The sequence below is a fragment of the Odocoileus virginianus genome, chromosome 12 (assembly GCF_023699985.2).
Source record: "Odocoileus virginianus isolate 20LAN1187 ecotype Illinois chromosome 12, Ovbor_1.2, whole genome shotgun sequence".
Classification (NCBI taxonomy): Eukaryota; Metazoa; Chordata; class Mammalia; order Artiodactyla; family Cervidae; genus Odocoileus; species Odocoileus virginianus.
The window spans coordinates 35,155,775-35,171,256 of NC_069685.1; positions in this window are offsets into that span (position 1 = coordinate 35,155,775).

Consider the following 15,482-nt stretch of genomic DNA (forward strand, 5'->3'; position numbering starts at 1 on the left):
CTTCTCAGTTAAGTAATGCTGACTAATTTGTTTCTTCATTTTTCTTTCTGACATTAACTTTATTGTTGCTAAATTCCCTCAGACTTATGAATTATATTTGCATTTCAGTTTCAGGCTAGCAAATGAAGATTCTACAATAAGTTAGTGCTGTAAGATTATAGTTGACTCTTTGCTTGCTTTGTCATCTGGTTTAAATAGTTTATGCTATAAATGTGAAATATCAAGTTAGAAGTTGAAATCTGCAGCTATGTTATTATCCATTGACTTAATCTCTCAAATAGTAAAATGTGCTATATTGAATATTTCTCATGTACAAATATATCCAGATTTAAAATGCAACACATTGAAATTTAAACAAACAAAAGCAATAACAAAAATTCCTCAGATCTTACGAGATACCAAATGAGACTTTTTACTCATGATTTTATTCTTAGGCCTAAAAAAATTCTCAGTCTTCTAAAGGGTAGTTTACTGGCACTTATATTATTCTAGCTCCACTGGAAACCCTTTGTCTTTAACTGTAATGGTTCTTCATTTTATTTTATGGAGATCTATTCCTGGTTCCTAAAAGTTTCTATGGTTATGTTTGTTCATTAATGCTTTTAATGTTCCTTGTGATACTGCTGCTTCAATTTTTAGTATCTTGCTCTCATCAGGTTCTCACAGCTTGGAGTTTACCTTGAGTCATAAAAATCTGAGATTGTGACCTAAACTTTAATGATGTAGAACACTGTGTGATTCTATAGGGCTCAGTGGGACAAATGGGGGTCTGTGTACTTTTAATCAAGTGCTATAATGAACATATACTGAATTTTGTAGAATGGCTACAAGATAAATAGGCCTATTAGGAGGGAAAAAGATGATGTGCCAAATCACATAAATAACATAATCAGGGGAGAGAAAGTGCTGCAGAACTCTACTTAAGTATGAGAATCCCACTGAGTATTTGCAATATGCTCTTAGCTAATGGCCATAAATAAGCATATATTCTATGCAGAATAATTAACTTTTATATCCTTACGGCAGAATGTGATAGCAGAGACTTGAAAAAATTTATGAATAACAAAGCCTGAGAAAGAGGAGTATCTCTTCCAAGGTTAGATATAACATTGTTTCATTAAAATTTAATTTAAAATAATAAATTTTATTTTATTTATGTAATAAACATATGTAATAAACTTACATAAATAATTTATGAAATAATAAAGTAAAATTTATTTATTTATATTGGCCACAATTTCAACATGTCGGATCTCAGTTCTCTGACAAGGGATCAAACCCACACCCCCTGCATTGGAAGCATGGATTCTTAACCACTGGACTGCCAGGGAAGCCCCCCCAAAATGCTACATTTTGGGTGTGAAATTAAGTTCTTTCTCAATTTATATTTCGATACTCATCATGTCAGCTTGCTTCAGAGAACTGAGGCAGTTGGGGAAGAATTGCTTTAATTCAAATAGCTGAGAGGAATTAAATCTGTTTTATTATTAATTATCTGAAGCACTACATAAAGAAAGATTCTGGGCTGCTACTGCATTCAGCAAGCAAGAGCATTACAGTAAAAGAGAAATATGATTGTCTGTGGAGGGGTGATTCTGGTGACATCATGACCATAGCTTCCATCTAAAACCTTGATCTCTGTAAAAGTTAAGCAGATTTCACTGTGTATGTGTATATATTCATTAAAGCCAAGCTGCTTTTTTTTTTATCTCTTGCCAATAGTTAGATTGCAATTTTCTTTTGCATAAAGATACATACATACTTGATTTAATATAAATGAATAAATGCAATTGTGTTTTTACTTTTAAACTGTTATTTTTGTCTTTAATGCCTTACTTCTGTATTTTCTCACTCACATTTTTCTTATTTTCCACTCAATAACTCAACTTCTGTCCTCATTATTAACAACTTGATGTTTTAGAACTGTATTTTATGATCAGATAACCCTGGAGAGACCTGTAAATAAGGATATAGTCTAAAGCATATAAAAGATAAATTCTTGTTATGGTTTTCAAACATATTATTGCATACTTTTGGCCATCTTAGATTTTTTTCATGTTTATATGATAGAATAAGATGGAAATAAACACATACTTCTCAATCCACTTAGACATACTTTTAAATACTACTAAATTCTACCTTGGCAGAAGCTGATGAACTAAGGACGGAGGTTTGTGACATTGTACAGGAGACAGGGATTAAGATCATCATCCCCATGGAAAAGAAATGCAAAAAGGCAAAATGGTTGTCTGAGGAGGCCTTACAAATAGCTGTGAAAAGAAGAGAAGTGAAAAGCAAAGGAGAAAAGGAAAGATATTCCCATTTGAATGCAGAGTTCCAAAGAATAACAAGGAGAGATAAGAAAGCCTTCCTCCGTGATCAATGCAAAGAAATAGAGGAAAACAACAGAATGGGAAAGACTAGAAATCTCTACAAGAAAATTAGAGATACCAAGGGAACACTTCATGCAAAGATGAGCTCAATAAAGGACAGAAGTGGTATGGACCTAACAGAAGCAGAAGATACTAGGAAGAGGTGGCAAGAATACACAGAAGAACTGTACAAAAAATATCTTCATGACCCAGATAATCACGATGCTATGATCACTCATCTAGAGTCAGACATCCTGGAATGTGAAGTCAAGTGGGCCTTACATTATGAACAAAGCTAGTGGAGGTGATGAAATTCCAGTTGAGCTATTTCAAATCCTGAGAAAAGATGATGTGAAAGTGCTGCACTTAATATGCCAGCAAATTTGGAAAACTCAGCAGTGGCCACACGACTGGAAAAGGTCAGTTTTCATTCCAATCCCAAAGAAAGGCAATGCCAAAGAATGCTCAAACTACCACACAATTGCACTCATCTCACACGCTAGTAAAGTAATGCTCAAAATTCTCCAAGCCAGGCTTCAGCAATACTTGAACCAGGAACTTCCAGATGTTCAAGTTGGTTTTAGAAAAGGCAGAGGAACACGAGATCAAATTGCCAACATCCGCTGGATCATCGAAAAAGCAAGAGAGTTCCAGAAAGACATCTATTTCTTCTTTATTTACTATGCCAAAGCCTTTGACTGTGTGGATCATAATAAACTATGGAGAATTCTGAAAGAGATGGGCATACCAGACCACCTGACCCACCTCTTGAGAAACCTGTATGCAGGTCAGGAAGCAACAGTTAGAACTGGACATGAACCAACAGACTGATTCCAAATAGGAAAAGGAGAATGTCAAGGCTGTATATTTTCACCCTGTTTGTTTAACTTATATGCTGAGTACATCATGAGAAACGCTGGGCTGGAAGATACACAAGCTGGAATCAAGATTGCCGGGAGAAATATCAATAACCTGAGGTATGCAGATGACACCACCCTTATGGCAAAAAGTGAAGAAGAACTAAAGAGCCTTTTGATGAAAATGAAAGAGGAGAGTGAAAAAGTTGGCTTAAAACTCAGCATTCAGAAAACTAAGATCATGGCATCTGGTTCCATCACTTCATGGGAAATAGATGGGGAAACAGTGGAAGCAGTGTCAGACTTTAATTGTCTGGACTCCAAAATCACTGCAGATGTTGATTTCAGCCATGAAATTAAAAGACGCTTACTCCTTGGAAGGAAACTTATGGCCAAACTAGATAGCATATTTTAAAGCAGAGACATTACTTTGCCAAAAAAGGTCTGTTTGATCAAGGCTATGGTTTTTCCAGTAGTCAAGTATGGATGTGAGAGTTGGACTGTGAAGAAAGCTGAGCGTCAAAAAATTGATTATTTGAACTGTGGTGTTGGAGAAAATTCCTGAGTCCCTTGGACTACAAGGAGATCCAACCAGTCCATCCTAAAGGAGATCAGTCCTGGGTGTTCATTGGAAGGACTGATGCTGAAGCTGAAACTCCAATACTTTGGCCACCTCATGGGAAGAGTTGACTCATTGGAAAAGATCCTGATGCTGGGAGAGATTGGGGGCAGGAGGAGAAGGGGACGACAGAGGATGAGATGGCTGGATGGCATCACCAACTCGATGGACATGAGTTTGAGTAAAATCTGGGAGTTGGTGATGGACAGGGAGGCCTGGCATGCTGCGGATCATGGGGTCATAAAGAGTCAGGCATGACTGAGCAACTGAACTGAACTGAAATTATACCTTCTTTGTAAATACCTGAATTTTTAGTCATTATTCTGTTGGAGTGTATATGTTTTCTTTGTAAAAGGAAAGATCTTTCTTAGAAATCTTTATTCATTAGAAATATGTTTTAATAAAACCTGTCAAATAATATTATGTTAATTTTTATATTATTTTTATATATGACATTTATATATAGAAATTCAGATATCTGTCCATACATAAATGTGCCTTGTTTTAGAGTTTTAAACTTTTAAAATCAAGTTTTAAAATCTTGATTAGGTATGTAGCTTTTCTGGAATATATATACACATATATATATATTTTATTCATATTTTAAAGGTATGCATATTGATGTTTTTATGTCTACTTGTATTTTAATTTCATTTTTAAAGTACTGTAAGATGAGTACCTATCTTTAGAAAGACTCAGATGGATATCAAGATATTCCATTAATTAATAAATAATATATTTCACACCAATTTTTCACATAATAATTATGCTCCTCTATAATGGGATCTGTGATTCATGGGGGCGCAAAGAGTCGGACATGACTGAGTGACTGAACTGAACTGAACTGAATGGGATCTGTTGGTTTCTTTTCGAGTATATATTGATTTAATTGCAGTGAATCTATGTTATTTTCCTAAAGAGATATTCTCCCATCATTTTTATACTTTAGTATCTTCTTTTTGCTACTTTAATATGTTTGTTCTTTCAGATGAAATGTAAGATTTTAGTTAACACAGTTCAGAAAAATAGCAGTAAGAATTCTTAGGGAATTCTCATTTTATGGATAGGTATTTTTTGAGAGTTATGGCCTTATAATGTTTTCTTTCCAACTAAGAGCAAAACATTTAAGAGAGTAATCAAATAGACATGTCCAGAACATTACTATATTTGAAACCATGTCCAGTATACATTTAGTGCATGCGGAGGCACTTTTTCACATAAAAATAAAGTTAGTCATAAAAATAAGTCACATCCCTGAATAAGAATGCAAATAGTCTAAAGTTTTAGCCAGCAGAACCCAATTAAGATATCTGAATCCAATATACAGTTAACATCAAAATCGGAAAACTCCTTCTGTGTAAAAATATTCCTCATTTTGATATTAAATTTATACTGTATTGAAATATTGCGAAGTTCTCAGTGTGTCTATTTGATCACTTTTTTAAATGCACTATACAAGTATTTTCCATTTTAATTTACTGGTGACATTTGTAAAGAACCTACCTGCAATGCAGGAGACGTAAAAGATGCAGGTTTGATCCCTGGGTTGGGAAGATCACCTGGAGGAAAGCACAAAAACCACTCCAATATTGTTACCTGGAGAATGTCATGGACAGCAGAGCCTGGCAGACTTCAGTCCGTAGGGTCATGAAGAGTTGGACATGACTGAAGTGACTTAGCACATTATTTATTGATTTCAAGTCATTCTTCATAGACATAGCAAAATTTCTTATTCTACATAAAAATATATTTTATCAAGTTATCCTTAAATATCAAATTATATTTGATTTAGGTGTTTTTCTTTACAGTTTTTGTGGGTTGAAATTTATTTTTATTATATTTTCAGCTTTCCGTCTTGTCATCATCATATATATATATATTCTTCCTATTTTCATTATTGCTTTTGACTTAAACTTCCAATTGCCTGATATTATTAATAGTATCTCCAATCTTACTATTTTTGCCCTATCTCCCCAATAAAATTAATACAAAAAAGTTAGTATTTTAGTCTTTGCCATTACTCAGTTACTCAGTCATGTCCAATTCTTTGCAACCCCATGGATTGCAGCATGTCAGGCTTCCCTGTCCTTCACTATCTCCTGGAGTTTGCTCAAACTCATGTCCATTGAGTCAGTGATACCATCCAACCATCTCAGGTTAACATAAATGTCAAAGTCCATGCAGATACTACATAGATGATTATTTTATTTTGCATTATCATTAATAAATAGCATTTGTGAGAACTGTGAATAAGGTTACTATATATAATGAAAACACAGTGGCTCTTATATACATGCATCTATATATCCTACTCATTAAGGAACATGAGATGGTGTTTAACTAATGAACTAAGAGTTTGTACCCCTTACAGTGAAACCTCGAGATTCTACTTGGGTACCTCTTTTGCACTTCTTACTAATGACTTGAAATTATTGATATTCTTTTATAATCCCAAGCAGAATTTTCATGTTCAAGGTGTTCACACACTGACTTCCACAGCAAACTTTTTTCTTCCCAGGTTGCACTCTGAAATTCTGACTGCCCATGTTACTGGCTGAGATCTATGGCCCTGTGATGTTACAGCCTCTGGATCTCCTGAGCCATACTGTGCTGTATCTATGTTCTGTATGCTGAACAATGAGAAAAACTTTAAAATCTCAGTTGGTGGGATGTCACCTCCTGCTTGTAGTCATATTTGTTTTAAAAAAATGGTCTCCTATTGTGTAGCATATTTACATTTCCTCTAAGTGAACACACTCCTGATGCATTGCCATTAAAGATGTACATTCCATATGCAACCACATTTACTGGAAACAATGTCCCTGTAATATATTCGTGTATGTGTGCTAACTTGCTCAGTCATGTCCAACTCTTTTCGACCCCACAGACTGTATCCTGCCAGGATCCTCTGTCCATGGGATGCTCCAGGTAAGAATACTGGAATGGGTTGCCATGCCTTCCTCCAGGGGATCTTCCTGATCCAGGGACTGAACCCACATATCTTATGTCTCCTGCATTGGCAGATGGGTATACCACTAGTGCCACCTGGGAAACCCCCCATGTAAGATATAGTACAGAAATATTTCTTCTATTTCAATACACATTAAAGTGAATTTATCATTTATTGTTTTCTATTTATATTGATCAATTTAAACTGATATTTCAGTACTTCCATGCTAAGAAATAGAAATAAATGACTACATACTCAATATTCAATATTGCTTTATCAATAATTCAAAAAATGACATGTAGCTAAAGAAGACTCAAACATGTTTTCATGTAAGTGTTGCTACATTTTCTTGGTAGCAGTTGTCTGAAGCAATAGTGTAGTCTTAAAAGCATTCTGTATAGATCCTGTCACACTCTATCATTTAAAGCAGAATTTTATAGATTATGAAACACCTTTTCATTAATGTTTTTTAAAGAATTTTTCTAATTTGCCATCAATATATAGTTTTCAAAGAAAATTACTTTGCAATAGCTTTCAGAATTACATCATTTCTCAAAAATAATATAATTTCAAGCCAGAAACTGAATTGTATCTTTTTAAAAAGTAATAGTATTAAGTATCTTGAATTTCCATAACAATGGCAAACAAAAAGCTATAGTTAGAATTCTGGCTTTGTGAAACTATAATGAAACCACTATGTTTTCCAAAAGTTTTTTTTTTTTTTTAAGTTTGAACAAATAATTCTTACGTTCAGGAATCAGGCACTCCATTTCCACTCTTCTGTTTTCTACATATTCCTTTGAAACTAGGACCCTCACAATATTCTATGCATAGTCTCTTGCCATTTGGCTTCTAGTTAGCTCTGCCATTTGGCTTCTAGATCGTGAGGTAATCTCAGAGTACTGGAAATTAGGAGAGGGAAGGTGTACACTTTCAAGTTACTTTTTGAAAGTATCTGTCTAGCAGCAGTAGATAACAACTGAGTCCAAGAGATTCTGGTCAGCTCTACCATCCCCAGCTAGGAGCATTTCCCCAGAACCAGGCGTTAGGGTGTCTCTGCTAAGCCCAGCCTCATTCTGGGGGGGTTTCTTGTTGTAGCGGTCAATCCTAGGAAGCCCATTCTTAGACGTTCTATCCTTTTTCATCTGACACTACAAAATGTTTATAGCATCCCACATGATATTAGAAAGGCAAATTCTCACTTGGAGAATCCCATGGACAGAGGAGCCTGGAAGGCTGCAGTCCATGGGATCACAAGTGTTGGACACAACTTAGCAACTAAAACACCACCATTGTGAGGACACAGACACTTTAAAATGAAGACACTAAAATTTCCTGAAATTATTTATGAAAAATAAAATGTTTCTATTACCTCATAGTTTGCTTAATGAAATTCTAAAATATACCACTTTTTTACTTCTACAGATTCTAGAAAATAATTGCAGCATCAGCAATATCATATTCATGCACACATTTAAATTTTAAAGATTGAAATTACATATTCATCTGACTCAATAGGTTAAAGATCACTAAGGAATTATTTATATAAGTATAATTTAGGAAAAAAATCCAATCTGATTAAATCAGTATTTAAATTTTAATGTTAATAATTTGCTATTAGAGTTATAATTTTTTAAAGAATTTATTCTTATAAATTCTTTTTTAACTCATTTTTTTCTCTCATTATGATTCCTTTTTGAGAGCACATACATAATTTTAATTCTTAGAATGCTTCAATGTTATGATGATTAATTGGGTCTATAGATGATCACTGTGAACATTACTTATACATTTTTGTTTATTTATTTTTAATTAAAGGATAATTGCTTTACAATACTATGTTAGTTTCTGCCACACATCAACATGACTCAATCATAGGTATACATATGTCACCTCGCTCTTGAACTTCCCTCCAACCTCCCGTCCATTTCCACCCTCTAGGTTGTCACAGAGCACCAGTTTGAGCTCCCTTACATACAACGAACTCCCACTGGCTGTCTATTTTACGTATGACCGTGTATATGTTTCTATGCTACTCTCTCCGTTCATGAACCCACTACTTCTACCTCATGTCCACAAGTCTGTTCTCTATATCTACGTCTCCACTGCTGCCTTGAAAATAGATTCATCAATACCATCTTTCTAGATTCCATATATATGCATTAATATATTTGGTTTTCCCTTTCTGACTTACTTCATTCTGTATCATTGTTATTGTCCAGTTGCTAAGTCGTTGCAAACTCTGTGTGACCCCATAAACTGCAGCACACAAGGCTTCCCTGTCCTTCACTACTTCTCTGAGTTGGCTTAAACTATTGCCCATTGTGTCAGTGATGCCATCTAAACATCTCATCCTCTGTTGCCCCCTTCTCCAGTTGCCCTCAAGTTTTCCCATTCGGCTCTCGGAATGCAAAGTATTGTAACTTCAGCTTCAGCACTCTGTATAATATAGTCTCTAAGTTCATCCACCTTATTAGAACTGACTCAAATGTGTTCCTTTTTATGGCTGAGTAATATTCCACTGTATATATGTACCACATCTTTATCCATTCACCTGTTGATGGACATCTAGGTTGCGTCCATGTCCTAGCTATTGTAAATAGTGCTTCAATGAACATCAGGGTAATATGTCTTTGTCACTTATGGTTTTTGCAGGGTATATGCCCAGCAGTGGGATTGTTGTGCCATATGGTAGTTTTATTTCTAGTTTGTTTTGTTTTTTTTTTAAAGGAATCTCTGTACTATCCTCCATAGTGGCTGTATTAATTTACATCTCCACCAACAGTGCAAGTGAGTTCCCTTTCCTCCATACCCTCACCAGCATTTATTTTCTCTAGACTTTTTGATGGTGGCTGTTCTGACCCGTATGAGGTGATATCTCATTGTAGTTTTGATTTGTATTTCTCTAATAACAAGAGATGCTGAGCATTTTTTCATGTGTTTATTAGTCATCAGTAAATTCTTTGGAAAAATGTCTGTTTAGGTCTTCTGCCCAATTTTTGATTGGGTTGTTTGTGTTTCTGTTATTGAGCTGCATGAACTACTTGTATATTTTGGAAATCAATCTTTTGTCAGATGTTTCATTGACTACATTTTGTCCCCTTTCTGAGGGTTGTCTTTTCACCTTATTTATAGTTCCTTTTCTTTGCAAAAGCTTTTTAGTTTAGTTAGGTCCCACTTGCTTATTTTTGTTTGTACTTCTATTACTCTAGGAGGATCTTGCTATAATTTATATCATAGTGTATTATGCCTATGTTTTCATCTAAGAGTTTTATAGCTTCCAGTCTTACATTTAGGTCTTTAATCCATTTTTAGTTTGATCTTTGTGTGTGGTGTTAGGAAGTGTTCTGCTTTCATTCTTTTACATGTAGCTGTCCAGTTTTCGCAGTATCACTTATTGAAGAGACTATCATTTCTCAATTGTATATTCTTGCCTTCTTTGTCAAAGATAAGGTGCCCATAGGCCCGTGGGCTTATCTCTGGGCTTTCTGTCTTGTTACCTTGGTCTATATTTCTGTTTTTGTGCCAGTGCCATACTGCCGATAGCTTTGTAGTATAGTATGAAGTCAGGAAGGTTGATTCCTCCAACTCCTTTCTTCTTTCTCAAGATTACTTTGGCTATTCAGGGTCTTCTGTGTTTTTATACAAATAGTGAAAATTTTTTTCTAGTTATATGAAAAATACTATCATAGGTGATTTGATAGGGATTGCATTGAATCTATAGATTGCTTTTAGTAATATAATCATTTTCACAAAATTGATTCTTCCAACTCAGGAACGTGGACTATCTCTCCATCTGTTTATGTCATCTTTGATTTCTTTCATCAGTGTATTATAGCTTTCTGTATGCATCTCTTTTTTCTCCTTAGGTAGGTTTATTCCTAGATATTTTACTCATTTTGTTGCAATAGTAAATGGGATTCATTCCTTAATTTCTCTTTCTGATTTTTCACTGTTAGTTTATAAGATTACAAGTGATTTTTGTGTATTTATTTTGTATCCTGCAACTTTACTAAACTCACTGATTAGCTCTAGCAATTTTCTGATAACATCTTTAGAGTTTTCTATGTATAGTGTCATGTCATCCCAAACAATGAAAGTTTTACTTCTTCTTTGCCAGCCTCCTCCACCAATCTATTACTATAAGAGATCACTTTCCATGTGTCCTTATGTAACCATGTCTGCTATGGGCTCTGCATAGATTTTTTGAGTGAATGATTATTGATTAGTCATCATGGCAAGATATAAAAAATAGCATTGAGTAGTATTTTAATGAATATTGATTAACATAAGCCAGAAGATAGTATTTCCCCATTTAGGTGTAGATTTATAAATGCCTTCCATTCCAGTAGCCACTTTTTAGTAGACCTATGAAAAGTGTTAAGACAGGCACAGTTAAAATACTAAATAATAAATTAAATCTAATAAAGGAATGTACATTCTGAATGATTCAGTGTAGAGTTCAGGATTTGAGAGATGGTAAAACAGATCAGACAATATGGACAGAAAATGGATCCGTGGCTGGAACTGAGGGGGGAGGCGACCATGACTACAAAGAGGTAGAAGCAGATATTTTGGAGTCATGAGTATTTTCTTTAATCTTGATTTTTGTGGTTATAATCATACGCATTTCTTAAGACCCATGGAACTGTACACTGTTCTACTGGGTTAAATGTCTTAACAAAACTGACTTAGGAAAAAAAAAAGGAAACAAATATTTATTGTGTTCCCTCTAATTTCAATAAGGTTTTAAATCTGCCATTTATATTTATTAAATTAAATATTTTCACACATTTTATTAATAAGATATTTCTTCAATATCCAAAAGTGTTTTAAAAGTTTTTATTGTCATTGTTATTTGTATCTTACTTAAATTTATCATGGACAGCAAATGTGGTCTTTAGTCTATTCAAATTATTATCATTGTTAATGTTCCATTTATTTTCTTAAATATATTGTTTACTATTGTTCATCTTCAAAAGCCTTATTTCTATAAAATCAAATTGTTAATTATGTGATTAAAGTTTATATATATTTTCTGATTTTTTTCAAGCTAGGTTAATCAGTTTCTGAGAAAATATGTTAAAATAAAGGTCTAAGATGGGAACTATTTCAGCTTCTCTTTATAATTCTATCAAATGTACTTATACATTTTGAAGCTACTTAATCAGTTGTAGTGCTTCCCAGGTGGTGCTAGAGCTAAAGAACCAGCCTGCCAATGCAGGAGATGCAGGAGACACAAGTTCAATCCCTGGATTGGGAAAATGCCCTGGAGGAGGGTGTGGCATCCCACTCCAGTATTCTTGCCTGGAGAATCCCATGGACAAAGGAGCCTGGCTGACTAGAGTCCACAGGGTCACAAAGAGTTGGACATGATTAAAGGAATTTAGCATGAATGCACGCAATCACTTGTAAACAATTCAGTATTGTTTATATTTAAATGCATTAGTTTTTCACAAAAAAATGATACGTGTTAATCTGAAGAATGCTTCCCAGTCCCCCCAAAAAAAAAAAACCTAAATGTCCAAATCCCAGGAAATTATGAGCATTGCCTTTTATGGAAAACAAACCATAATAAAACAAAATTTTGTAGGGAAATTAAAGATATCAAGGTGGTTGGAAATTATCCTAGATTATCTGTTGGTGGCACAATGCAATGATATGGATACTTACAGAAGAGAGGGATTTGGGATATAAAAAGAGTGTAGAGAGAGATTTGAGATGTTGGGCTTAAGGATTGAAGTGATGAGGCCACAGGCTAATGGATGCTGGCAGCCACCAGAAAGTATAGGAGGCAAGTGAATGATGCCTCTTCAGAGCCTCAGTGGAGTAGGGCTCTGTGGTCACCTTGATTTCTGCTCAAAATTGATTAGATTTCTGGCTTCTGTAGCTGTGAGAAAATACATTCCTATTTGAAGTCACTAATTTATGACAATTTACAGAAAAAAATCTTTTTTGGGGGGAGGGGGGGTGATTGTTCTAGAAGGTCTTGTAGGCCATCACAGAACTGTTCAGTTTCACCTTTTTCAGCATTAGTGGTGGGGGCATAGACTCGGGATTACTGTGATATTGAATGGTTTGCCTTGGAAACAAACAAAGAGCATTTTGTTACTGTTGAGATTGCACCCAAGTACTGCATTTTGGAGGCTTTTGTTGACTATGAGGGCTACTCCATTTCTTCTAAGGAATTCTTGCCCACAGTAGTAAATAAAATGGTCATCTGATTAAATTCACCCATTCTGGTCCATTTTAGTTAACTGATTCCTAAAATATCAATGTTCACTTTCGCCATCTCCTGTTTGACCACTTCTCATTTACCTTGATTCATGGACCTAACATTCCAGGTTCCTATGCAATATTGTTCTTTACAGCTTCAGATTTTACTTCCATTACCAGTCACATCCACAGCTGGGTGTTGTTTTTGCTTTGGCTGCGTCTCTTCATTCTTACTGGAGTTATTTTTCCACTGATCTCCAGTAACATATTGGGCACCTACTGACCTGGGAAGTTCTTCTTTCGGTGTCCTATCTTTTTGTCTTCTCATACTGTTCATGGGGTTCTCAAGGCAAGAATACTGAAGTGGTTTACCATTCCCTTCTCTAGTGCACCACATTTTGTCAGAACTCTCCACCAAGTCCCATCAGTTGGGTTGCCCTACATGGCATGGCTTAGTTTCATTGAGTTAGCCAAGGCTGTGGTCCATGTGATTAGACTGGCTAGTTTCTGTGATTGTGGTTTCCATCTGCCTGCCCCCTGATGCCCTCTCTCAGCGCCTACCTTCTTGGGGTTTCTCTTACCTTGGACGTGGGGTATCCCTTCACGGCTGCTCCAGCAAAGTGCAGCCACTGCCCATTACCTTGGACGTGGGGTATTGGCAGCCGCTGCTGACCTTGGACTTAAGGTATCTCCTCTTGGCCTCTCACTGCTCCAGCACCGCGCAGCCGCTGCTGCTGACCTTGGATGTAGAGTATCTCCTCTCTGCCGCTCACGGCTCCAACGCTGCGCTGCCACCGCTACCACTTACGTGAGGTTTTTTAACTTCTGTTTGTCTAATTACTAACGAAAATATCTCTTCTTTTCTATCATATCAGCTTCTTAGGGCTGCTTGCGGAGTTGCTGGGGTCGGTAATCTGGGGGCGGTTTGTCTAGGTAATCTGGCTCAAGAGTCCCTCATGAGGTTGCATTCAGATAGGCGCTGGAGCTGGGGCCAGGTGGCGGGTGGGAAAGAGCACGAGGCGGCGCAAGCTGCCTTTCGTCCCCGCAGCCCTGGGGATCCCGGCCTGCCTTGAGGTTCATAACCGGGGCCAGGGGAGTTCCGGGGTCTAACCTCTGCACATAGAGGTCGCAGAGGAAGCGTTTTCACTTTCCCGGGGTTTCAGTGTAGATTGAAGAGGGAAGTCAATTCCCATCAAACTGCACTCCTTTTCAGACCCTTTCTAAGACTTTATTCCGCTGAGCAAGGGCAGAACTCGGCCCTAGAGCGATTTTTTTTTTTTCTCCTCATGGTGTTGCTTTATCTTCCTGGACACTCAGTAATCTCCTGGCAAGGAGCCGGTCGCTGTAGCGGCCGGGAGCTCCCTGACCCTTGGCCGGGCTTCGCAGCCCAGGGTCCGGCGGGTTGGAGGACATCAGGCCGCCGGGGAAAGTAGGATCGAGTTAGGGGAGGGAAGAGTCATGGATGTGTATTAAGCCTGTCATCTTCACAGACTGTCTATACATGTCCAGCAATTCAAGGGAGAATAGTCATTATTTCTTTATTTTTATGTTTTAGGTTCTGTGGAATTTTATATTATTCAAAACATACGTTTTGATCTTTGGATAGTATTTAATTCTACTTGGTTAATATCTTCTTTTAATTCAGTGGCTCTCCTTTGTTTTTTAATGTGAGTATCACTCAGGACAACCATGTAGAATATCCTGAAAAGTATTCTTCAACATGACTGATGCAAGGCAGATTCAAATCCTAATGCTTAGTGCATCATTGTGGATGCTCATCCTCTTCATGTGTTAACAGGAACATTTACAGATGTTTTTATCTTGTCCATAAGAAAGTATAAGTGGCAACAAAAGTGACAAAATAGCAATAATTAGAAACAAAAAAAATTTCACGTTGTATAGTATCTTTTATTGGATATTAAATCAGGCGCAGAGATTACTTGTGGTGCTGACTTTTCCCTAGTTGACTATAAATCAAGTCAGCTGGTCAGCATGCAGAAAAATAGAACATCATTTTGCCACTCAGGTAAATTTCTAAAATAAATTTGGCTCAGCTTAGGAATGAGCTGAAATGGCATTGCTATAACTTTAGAAAATATTTTTTAGGTGACAATTTTGTCCACATTATTTTCTTATTGTGGAATGAAGGGATATATCTTTATATATAAAATAATGCATGTGGCTTTAGGGAGGATTTTTCAATTTTTTTATGATGAAGTTATGAGTACATAAATATACAAAAAAATATTAGTGGCTGACGGCCTTTGAAATAGACCCTGAACCCTTCTGCATTCTGGCATTCACATTCTTGTATAATCTCCTCCCTTTGCCTATGAGCTGGAACTTGTGATTTTTCTTCTAAGGAATCGATTATGCCAAAAGTGATTCAATGTCTCCTTTGAAATTTGATTACAAAAAGACTGTGACTTTCATCTTTCTTGTTCCTTCCCTCAATCTCAGTTCTTGTT